The sequence below is a fragment of the Malania oleifera genome, chromosome 13, assembly GCF_029873635.1.
Source record: "Malania oleifera isolate guangnan ecotype guangnan chromosome 13, ASM2987363v1, whole genome shotgun sequence".
In the NCBI taxonomy this organism is placed as follows: Eukaryota; Viridiplantae; Streptophyta; class Magnoliopsida; order Santalales; family Ximeniaceae; genus Malania; species Malania oleifera.
Genome location: NC_080429.1, coordinates 51,555,206 through 51,565,753, shown reverse-complemented (window position 1 = coordinate 51,565,753; position 10,548 = coordinate 51,555,206).

Sequence of the window (10,548 nt, the reverse complement as noted above, 5' to 3'; positions counted from 1 at the left end):
ACAGTTTTAGGGTCTAGTGTTTAGGGTTAACGGTACAGGATCTAGCATTTAGGTTTTAGTGTTTAGGGTTTAGGATTTAGGGTTTTAAATTTTAGGGTTTAGGGTTTAGGGTTTAGGATTTTGGATTTAGGGCTAGGGTTTAGGGTTTTGGTTTTAGGGTTATGGTTTAGGTTTTTCTGGGTTTAGGGTTTAGGTTTTAGGGTTTTGGGTTTTGGGTTTTGGGTTTTGGGTTTTAGGGTTTTAGGGTTTAGAGTTTAGGGTTTAGGGTTTGGGGTTAGGGTTTAGGGTTTAGGATTTAGGGTTTAAGGTTTTATGCTTTAGTGTTTAGGGTTTAGGGTTTTGGGTTTTGGGTTTTGGGTTTAGGTTTTAGGGTTTAGAGTTTAGGATTTAGAATTTAGGGTTTAGGGTTTAAGGTTTAGGGTTTAGGGTTTATTGTTTAGTGTTAGGGTCTAGGGTTTTGGGTTTAGGGTTTAGGATTGAGGGTTTAGGGTTTAGGGGTTTTGGTGTAGGGTTTAAGGTTTAGGGTTTTGGGTTTTGGGTTTCATGGTTTAGGGTTTAGGGTTTAGGGTTTTATGTTTTTTGGTTTAGGGTTTAGGGTTTAGGGTTTAGGATTTTTTGTTTAAGATTTAGGGTTTAGGGTTTAAGGTTTGGGGTTTAGTGTTTTATGTTTTAGGGTTTAGGGTTTAGGGTTTCAGGTTTATGGTTTAGTTTAGGTTTTTGGGTTTTGGGTTTAGGCTTTTGGATTTAGCGTTTAGGGTTTAGGATTTAGGGTTTTATGTTTTAGGGTTTAGGTTTAGGGTTTAAAATTTTTGATTTAGGGTTAGGGTTTAGGGTTTCGGGTTTAGAGTTTGGGTTTAATGATTTATGAATATTTTTATTATTTATTGTTTAATATTATCTATGTAAAAATGTAATTACAGATTACCAGGGGAATTAATGATTCAAAAAAAATATTAATTTTTGATTAATTAGTGACGGTTTCTATAGATATTTGTGAATGACCAAAATCGTCGCTAATACTATACTATTACTGACGAATATTAATCCTTCACTAAAGGCCAAGTATTAGCAATGATTTTGATCCTTCGCTAAAGGCTAATAAGTATTAGTGAGGATTTTGTTCCTTCGCTATTACTCCACTATTAGTGACGAATTTAAAATCGCCACTAATATTACACTATTAGTGACAAATTATGATTCTTCACAAAAGGCCAATAAGTATTAGTGACGATTTTGATCCTTCACTAATACTACACTATTAGTGACGTTTTTTAAATTCGTCACTAATACCCAACTATTAGTGACGGTTTTGATCCTTCACTAAAACTACACTGTTTGTGACAGTTTTGAAATTCGTCACTGTTAATACAGGTGTAATCCCAAGAGGCGGATGAATTGGGTATTTTAAAAATCTTTAAGTTTATTTTACCACTTAATCAGTATTTCAATATTTATCAAATTAATTGTAGGGGCTTGAACTTAATTCAAATTATTATCTCAATAAATTCTATTTTACTCAATTAATTATCAAGTGCGTACAATATAAATCAACACACAAACATGCAAAAGCTGATAATGAAACGCAAGAGAAAATTAAAAAGGTAAGGGAAGAGAGAAGGCAAACACGATTTTACAAGGTTCAGCCAACCCAGCCTACGTCCTCGCCTTAAGCAACCCACTCAAGGATTCCACTAAATTCTAGCTCCTTTAACTGAGACGGAGCTTCCCTTACATCCGCTGCTTTCAAGAGGCACAGCTTCCTCCTCACCCGGTTCACAACCCGAACCGTGATTACAATATAACTGTTCTACAAAAAACTCAATAATGCTTCTACACAAGCTGGTGAGTACAATGGAAATTCCTAACACATATTCATATGCTAAAACTTGAAGCTCAATGAATGCATGTAGTGTGGTCAATAAAATCTCTGAATAATCTTTGATTTAAAAGAATATGACTATTCCGCTTCAAATATTGAACCCAACCAAATGATCTCAATACAAATATGTAATTCAGTTTGCTCCAAAAATCTAGATCGATCAGTTTTGTTCCAAATATTCAAAACACAATATGATCTTTGTATATGAATATTTATATATATAATATGTGTTCTAAAGATCAAAAACCTAATATAATATTTTTTAGAAAATATCCCTCAATAATATATATAGTTATGAGCTCTTAGGATATTTAATTAAGTGGTTTTGTAATATCAAAAATATCGATTCTTTAAATGAATAAACACATGAATCAACAATATTCAACCATTGGCAAAACTTTTCTCAAGTAGTGATCTTTGTATATATATATATATATATATATAAATGCATGTATGTATGTATAAGTACACTCAAGATCAATCTCTCAAATAATATTCAATGACAAATTTTTTAGATGAAAAACTATTTGAGAATAAGTAGTAATAAATAGATCGATTTACCAAACCTCAATACCAAGTTGAATACACAATAATTGCTATAATGCTTTTTGAAAATCAATGTAGCCTTAGCTCAAATTTGACGTATATGCTTTGAAATCCCAAGCAAGTATTCAGCAGTGTGTTCAATGCTCTCCCAAGTTGTGCTAAATGTTCAAGACACTCAATCTGATGCCGGAGGTTAAGCACTAGGGTTTAGAGGTTGATTATATAGGTAATCTCGGCCTTAGGATAAGTCCTGACTGTTGGAACAATTTGATCAAGTGTATAACCCGCGTGTTCTCTTGCTAAAAATCAAAATTCTAAAGTTTCTGCAAGTTTAGACGACTGATCGGGTTCAGACATATGATGTTCCTTAAAGCTTTGAAAAATTGTACTAGACACAGGGTTAGACGACTGAACTTGAGGTTCAGACTTCTGAAGTCCTAGGTTCAGACAACTGAAGTCAAGATTCAGTCTTCGAATATGCTTCTGTCTGTTTTTGAGTTTCACCAATAAATCTTTAGACGACTGAACTTAATCTTTAGTCTTCTAAGGAAATTCTTTAGATGTATGAAGTAAAACTTCAGTCGTCTGAAGTTGCATCTTCAGACGTCTAAGTGTAAGCCTTAGTCATTTGGGCAGTCTAACCTCAATTTTTTATTTTGTTTTCAAAAACCATTTTTCCTTTCTTGCTTTGCTTCTTCATAAAACATTTTCCGAGGTTTTAAATAGAGTCTTCTAAGTCCATATTTAACCCTAGAAAGTGTTCAGGAGATGCATGTGTATATATTTTGAGCTTCTAGCTATATCATATAAAATAGAACATACATCAATTCTAAATACCCATTCCTATGACGATCTTGAACTTGATACTTGCATCTTAATTCTTCTACTCTTTTAGTTCTATGAATTGTGTCAAGTTGTATATCCTTTAATCCTCATGGCTTCCATGACTTTCTAACCTTCCATGCATGCTAAATATTGTTCTTGTTCACAATCTCAATGCACAGATCAAATACCAAGTGATTTGTCATTATCAAAATAGAAGTGGACTCATAGAGTCAACAGTCACTAATACCCTACTATTAATGATGGATTTGCGCGCAGCCTTTATAAAATTTATAGTGATGGGATTAGGGCTTTAGTGATGGTTATAATCCGTCAGTAATACTTTATTATTAGTGATGGTTTCAAAATTCGTTACTAATAATTAGTAGTAACGACAGATATAACAACTAATTTAAAATTGTCACTAATACTTATAAATTCGTCACTAATGCTATTAGTGACGAATTTATAAGTATTAGTGACCGTTTTGATCCTTCATTACTAACCTTATTTTTTGTAGTGGTCATTGACCAGACAAAGTCTAATAGTCGCCACAACCTTCGCTTCCAATTCCTTCCAACTTGTTCATCCATGCATTCTAATTGATTTCCGTATAAAGACTTCACCATACCTTGCAGCACTAATAGATCATTAACCCTTCTCTACCATAGTCCGAAGTTTCCCGTTCCATTGAACTTAACAACATCAAACATAGTAGAAGAAATTCGAGAAGCCATTACAACAATGCTTGGATACCAATTTGTTGTGAATATTGAATGCACATCGAAAACAAATGATCTTACAATGCAGCAATCAATAGTGAAATATACAGAACCACAATCACATAAAGTATAATGAAACCAATAAAACAATGACACGAAGAATTACGTGGGTTGGCAATGCCTACACCCACGGGAGCAATCGACAATGAATTTTTACTAACTTGTGTCCAAAAAGACACTAAGTTAGATTATACAACATCTATATACAACTTTCCCGAAGACTTTCCCTCCAAAACCCAACCTATCCAACGTCATGATTCAAAAATTGAAAGCCAACGCTGAGTAACTGAGCCAAACCGTTGACAGTTTCAAACAGACTGTCGACAGTTTAATACCAAGAGCAAAAATTCGATGTAACAAGACAAAACAATCGATTGTTTCTCTGCAACTGGACCAAACCATCGACGATTTCCTCCTTCAAGTCAGCATTCTTGTTTTCTTCCATGTTTTCTGTGAATTATGGTGTTATCCCGAGAGGGGGGTGAATTGGGTATTTTTAAAAGATTACGACTTTTAAGATCTAATTTCGAAAAAAATTTCAATTACAAACTTTCAAGTTACCTAACAATGAGGTTAATGTTTCACAATTAATCAATCTAATATGTGTCTTTTTCAAGCATACACTTTTACCCAATTACTCACAAATGTAACGAGTGTTCAACACATACACGATACACAAGTAATTTAAATACAATGTGGAAATTAAAATGAGTTAAGGGTAAGAGAGATGCAAACACGATTTTACGAGGTTCAGCCAAACCGGCCTACATCCTCATATTGAGCAACTCACTCAAGGATTCCACTAAATCCTTGCTCCTTTAACTGGGACGAAGCTTTCCTTACATCCGCTACTTACAAGAGGCATAGCTTCCTCCTCACCCTGTTCACAACTCGAACCATGATTACAATATAATTGTTCTACAAAAAACTCAATAATGCTTCTACACAAGCTGGTGAGTACAATGGAAATTCCTAACACATATTCATAGGATAAAACTTGAAGCTCAATGAGTGCATGTAGTGTGGTCAATAAAATCTCTGAATAATCTTTTATTTAAAAGAATATGACTATTCCGCTTCAAATATTGAATCCAACCAAATGATCTCAATCCAAATATGTAATTTAGTTTTGCTCCAAAAATCTAGATCAATCAGTTTTGTTCCAAATATCCAAAACACAATATGATCTTTGTATATGAATATGTATATATATATATATATGTATATATATATATATATATATAATATGTGTTCTAAAGATCAAAAACTTAATATAATATTTTTTAGAAAATATCCCTCAATAATATATATAGTTATGAGCTCTTAGGATATTTAATCATGTGGTTTTGTAATATCGAAAATATCGAGTCTTTAAATGAATAAACACTTGAATCAACAAATTCAACCATTGGAAAAACTTTTCTCAAGTAGTGATCTTTTCAAAGCAATATATATATATATATATATATATATATATATATATTTTTGTGTGTGTGTGTGTGTGTGTGTGTGTGTGTATAAGAACACTCAAGATCAATCTCTTAAATAATATTCAATAATAAATTTTTGAGATGAAAAACTCTTTGAGAACAAGTAGTAACAAATAGATTGATTCACCAAACCTCAATACCAAGTTGAATGCACAACAATCACTAGAATGCCTTTCAAAAATCAATGTAGCCTTAGCTCAAATTTGACGTATATGCTTTGAAATTCCAAGCAAGTATTCAACAGTGTGTTCAATGCTCTCCCAAGTTGTGCTAAACGTTCAAGCCACTCAATGTCATGTCGAAGGTTAAGAACTAGAGTTTAGAGGTTGATTATATAGGTAATCTTGGCCTTAGGATAAGCCCTGACCGCTGGATCAATTTGATCAACTGTATAACCCGCCTATTCTCTTACAAAAAATCAAAATTTTAAAGTTTCCGCAAGTTCAGACGACTGAAGTCTCGGGTTCAGACAGACGTCTGATATTCCTTAAAGTTTTGAAAAATTGTACTAGACACAAGGTCAAACGACTGAACTTGAGGTTCAGACTTCTAAAGTCTTGGGTTTAGACAACTGAAGTCAAGATTTAGTCTTCTAATATGCTTCTCTCTATTTTTGAGTTTCACTAATAAATCTTTAGACGACTAAACTTTATCTTCAGTCTTCTGAGGAAATTCTTTAGACGTATGAAGTAAAACTTCAGTCATTTGAAGTTGCATCTTCGGACGTCTGAGGGTAAGCCTCAGTCATTTGCATAGTCCAACTTCAATTTTTTATTTTGTTTTCAAAAACTATTTTTCCTTTCATACTTTGCTTCTTCATAAAACATTTTCCGAGGTTTTAAATAGAGTCTTCTAAGTCCATATTTAACCCTAGAAGGTGTTCAGGAGATGCATGTGTATATATTTTGAGCTTCTAGTTATATCATATAAAATAGCACATACATCAATTCTAAATACCCATTCCCATGACGATCTTGAACTTGATGCTTGCATCTTCATTCTTCTACACTTTCAGTTCCATGGATTGTGTCAAGTTGTATATCCTTGAATCCTCATGGCTTCTATGACTTTCTAACCTTACGTGCATGCTAAATATTGTTCTTGTTCACAATCTCAATGCACAGATCAAATACCAAGTGATTTGTCACTATCAAAATAGGAATGGACTCTTAGAGTCAACAGTCACTAATACCCTACTATTAGTGATGAATTTGTGCGCATCCTCTATAAAATTTATAGTGATGGGATTAGGGTTTTAATAATGGTTATAATCCGTCACTAATACTCTATTATTGGTGACGGTTTCAAAATTCGTCACTAATAATTAGTAGTAATGGCAAATATAGCAATTAATTTAAAATCGTCAATAATACTTATAAATTTCTCACTAATACTATTAGTGACGAATTTATAAGTATTAGTGACTGTTTTGATCTTTCACTAATAACCTTATTTTTTTTAGTGGTCATTGACCAAACAAAGTCTGATAGTTGCCATAGTCTTTGCTTCCAATTCCTTCCAACTTTCGTCCATGCATTCCAATTGATTTTCGTATAAAGCCTTCACCATACCTTGCAACACTAACAGATCATTAACCCTTTTCTACCATAGTCTGAAGTTTCCCGTTCCATCGAACATAACAATATAAACTTTGCAGAAGAAATTCGAGAAGCCATTACAACAATGCTAGGATACCAATTTGTTGTGAATATTGAATGCACATCGGAAACAGATGATCTTACAATGCAACAATCAATAGTGAAATATACAAAACCACAATCACATAAAGTATAATGAAACCAATAAAACAATGACATGAAAAATTACGTGGGTTGGCAATGCCTACATCCACGAGAGCAATCGACAATGAATTTTTACTAACTTGTGTCCAAAAAGACACTAAGTCAGATTATACAACATCTATATACAACTTTCCCGGAGGCCTTCCCTCCAAAACGCAACCTATCCAACGTCATGATTCAAAAATTGAAAACTAACACTGAGTAACTGAGCCAAACCATTGACAGTTTCAAACATACTGTCAACAGTTTAATACCAAGAGCAAATAGTCGATGTAACAGGACTAAACAATCGATTGTTTCTCTGCAGCAGAACCAAACCATCGCTGGTTTCCTCCTACAAGTCATCATTCTTGTTTTCTTCCATGTTTTCTGTGAATTATGGTGTTATCCCAAGAGGGGGGTGAATTGGGTATTTTTAAAAGATTATGTCTTTTAAGATCTAATTTCAAAAAAACTTTCAAGTTACCTAACAATGAGATTAATGTTTCACAATTAATCAATCTAATATGTGTCTTTTTCAAACATACACTTTTACCTAATTACTCACAGATGTAACAAGTATTCAACACATACACAATGCACAAGTAATTTAAATACAATGCAGAAATTAAAAAGGAGTTAAGGGTAAGAGAGATGCAAACACGATTTTACGAGGTTCAGCCAACTCGGCCTACGTCCTCACCTTGAGCAACCCACTCAAGGATTCCACAAAATCCCTACTCCTTTAACCGAGACTGAGCTTCCCTTACAATCCGCTGCTTACAAGAGGTACAACTTCCTCCTACTCCACTGCTTACAAGAGATACAACTTTCTCCTCAAACCCGATTCACAACCCAAACCATGATTATAATATAGAATTACAATTCTACAAAACTCAATATTGCTTCTAACCAAGCTAGTGAGTACAATAGAAAATCCTAACACATATTCATATGATAAAACTTGAAGCTCAGTATGTATGTAATGATGTAATTATTATATGAATGACATGTTTCAAAAAATTACCCTTTAATCAATATTTCCCAAAAAATGATTTTTTAAAAATAAGAACTTTGGAGATCTTAGGGTTTAATTTCAAAAGACTTTATGCAAGAATTGAAAATAAGATCCTTTAAAATAATATTAAATAGTGCTTAGATATATGTTCTTGCTATCCAATAATTTGTAAGATTAAATCTTTGACTAAAATAAGTGACTTTCAATCAAGTAGATTTCACAATAACAAAATATCGAGTCTTTGAATGAAAATAGGAACTTGAAGATCAGAAAATATTCAATGTTTAGAAAATCCTTTCACAAATAAATTTTTATGTAACAACACAAGGAATTTTCTTCTCAATAAGAATAATAGATGTATGAGTATGAGATACGAAAAATCTTCAAGATATTTATATATTGAAAACACAAACCAAAACCTTGTTTACCAAACCTCAATCACCATAGCTTGTCTTCAAGATGTGTAAATGAAATCCCTTTGAAAAGCTGAGATGATTTTCCCAAAGAGTGTGAAATTAGTATAATATTGGCAAAGTCTTGGTATGAAGGCACACATAGCACAAGATGTGTGAATATATTTCTAAAACTCTTTCTTCTTGTGTTTTTAGGGTTTTGGGAGTGTTTATAGAGTGAGTTTCCTTGTTGCCCTAGATACTTGGAATATCCCCAAAGTTTTCATAACATTTAAATTTGAAAAATTTATAATCTCCACAAAGTCATTCGACTAAGCTATCGGGTTCAGTCTTCTGATGTTCCTTAAAGCACTGAAAATTATAGTCTAGACACAGGGTCAAACAACTGAACTGTAGGTTCAGTCTTCTGAAGTCCCAGCTCAGATGACTAAACTAAAGGTTCAGTCTTCTGAGGGTGGTCTGCATGTTCTATGTTTCAAGAAATAAACCTTTAGTAGACTGAACTAATTCCTCGGTCTTCTAAAGAAATACTTCAGACGTCTGAAGTTAAACTTCAGTTGTATGAGTATACATCTTCAGACTTCTGAGGGTACACCTCAGTCGTCTGGGTAGACCAACTTTAGAATTTTCATTTTTGTTTTCAAAATCTTTTTTGCTCTTTTGCTTTGATGTCTTATAAAACATTTTTCGGGTTTTGAAATAAGGTGTCTATGTCCATGTTTAACCCTAGAAGATTTTCATGAGATGCATGTATCCTAAGGTCAATATAGGGTATATTTTAAGCTTCTAGCTATATCATGTAAAATATGCAAATACAATTGATTCTAAATACCCATTCCCATGACGATCTTGAACTCGATGTTTGCATCTTCATTCTTCTACTCTTTTAGCTCCATGGATTGTGCCAGGTTGTATATGCTTTAATCCTATGGCTACCATGACTTCCTCCCCTTCTGTGCATACTAAATAAAGTTCTTGCTTACAACCTCAATGCACAGGTCAAATACCAAGTGATTTGTCATTATCAAAATAGGATTGGACTCATATAGTCAACAATCTCCCCCTTTCTGATGATGAAAAATACACGTGCACAAATAGAAAATGGGTTACGCCTAACAAGGCTCCCCCTCAAATAATGCACAATCTAAAATTCAGCAATATGAAATATACTCATACACAATGTAAAATAGGCAATAGTTTTGCACGTATAACTCATGTACTTATGTACTTTTCTCCCCTTGCATTCAAAAAATTTTGCAAACTATTTTTGTTATAAACTTATATTCTTCTCTCCCTTTTGACATCAACAAAAAGGTGTAGATATAACAATATCGTCCTAACATAACTTTATTGCATCTTTTAACATAAATATATATCTCCCTATGTCACTCACCTTACTACTCACATGTTATTAAGAAACAAGCTAACTCTCACCCTTTCTAAGATACATCTGTGTTGTTTAATCAAATTTCAATGAGAACATACACAACATTTTAATTTTTCATAGATATGGATAAGCAAATCGACCCATTAAAGTCCAAAAATTATGTGAGCATGTATCCATAAAAATTTAACATGCAATAACATTTCTTTTTTTTTTTAATACCAAATGTGAACAAATGAGCCAAATTTGAAAATTCTAACCAATTGTGAATATTAAATGTGAATTATTAATTGATTTTGCTCCCCCTGAGTTATGTAATCTAATATAATTCTAGGCAACTTCTCGACTATGCATCAGACCTAATTCACGTCTAATTTGGATAAACCTATCCTCCACAAGTGGTTTCGTAAATATGTCTACCCATTGTTCATTT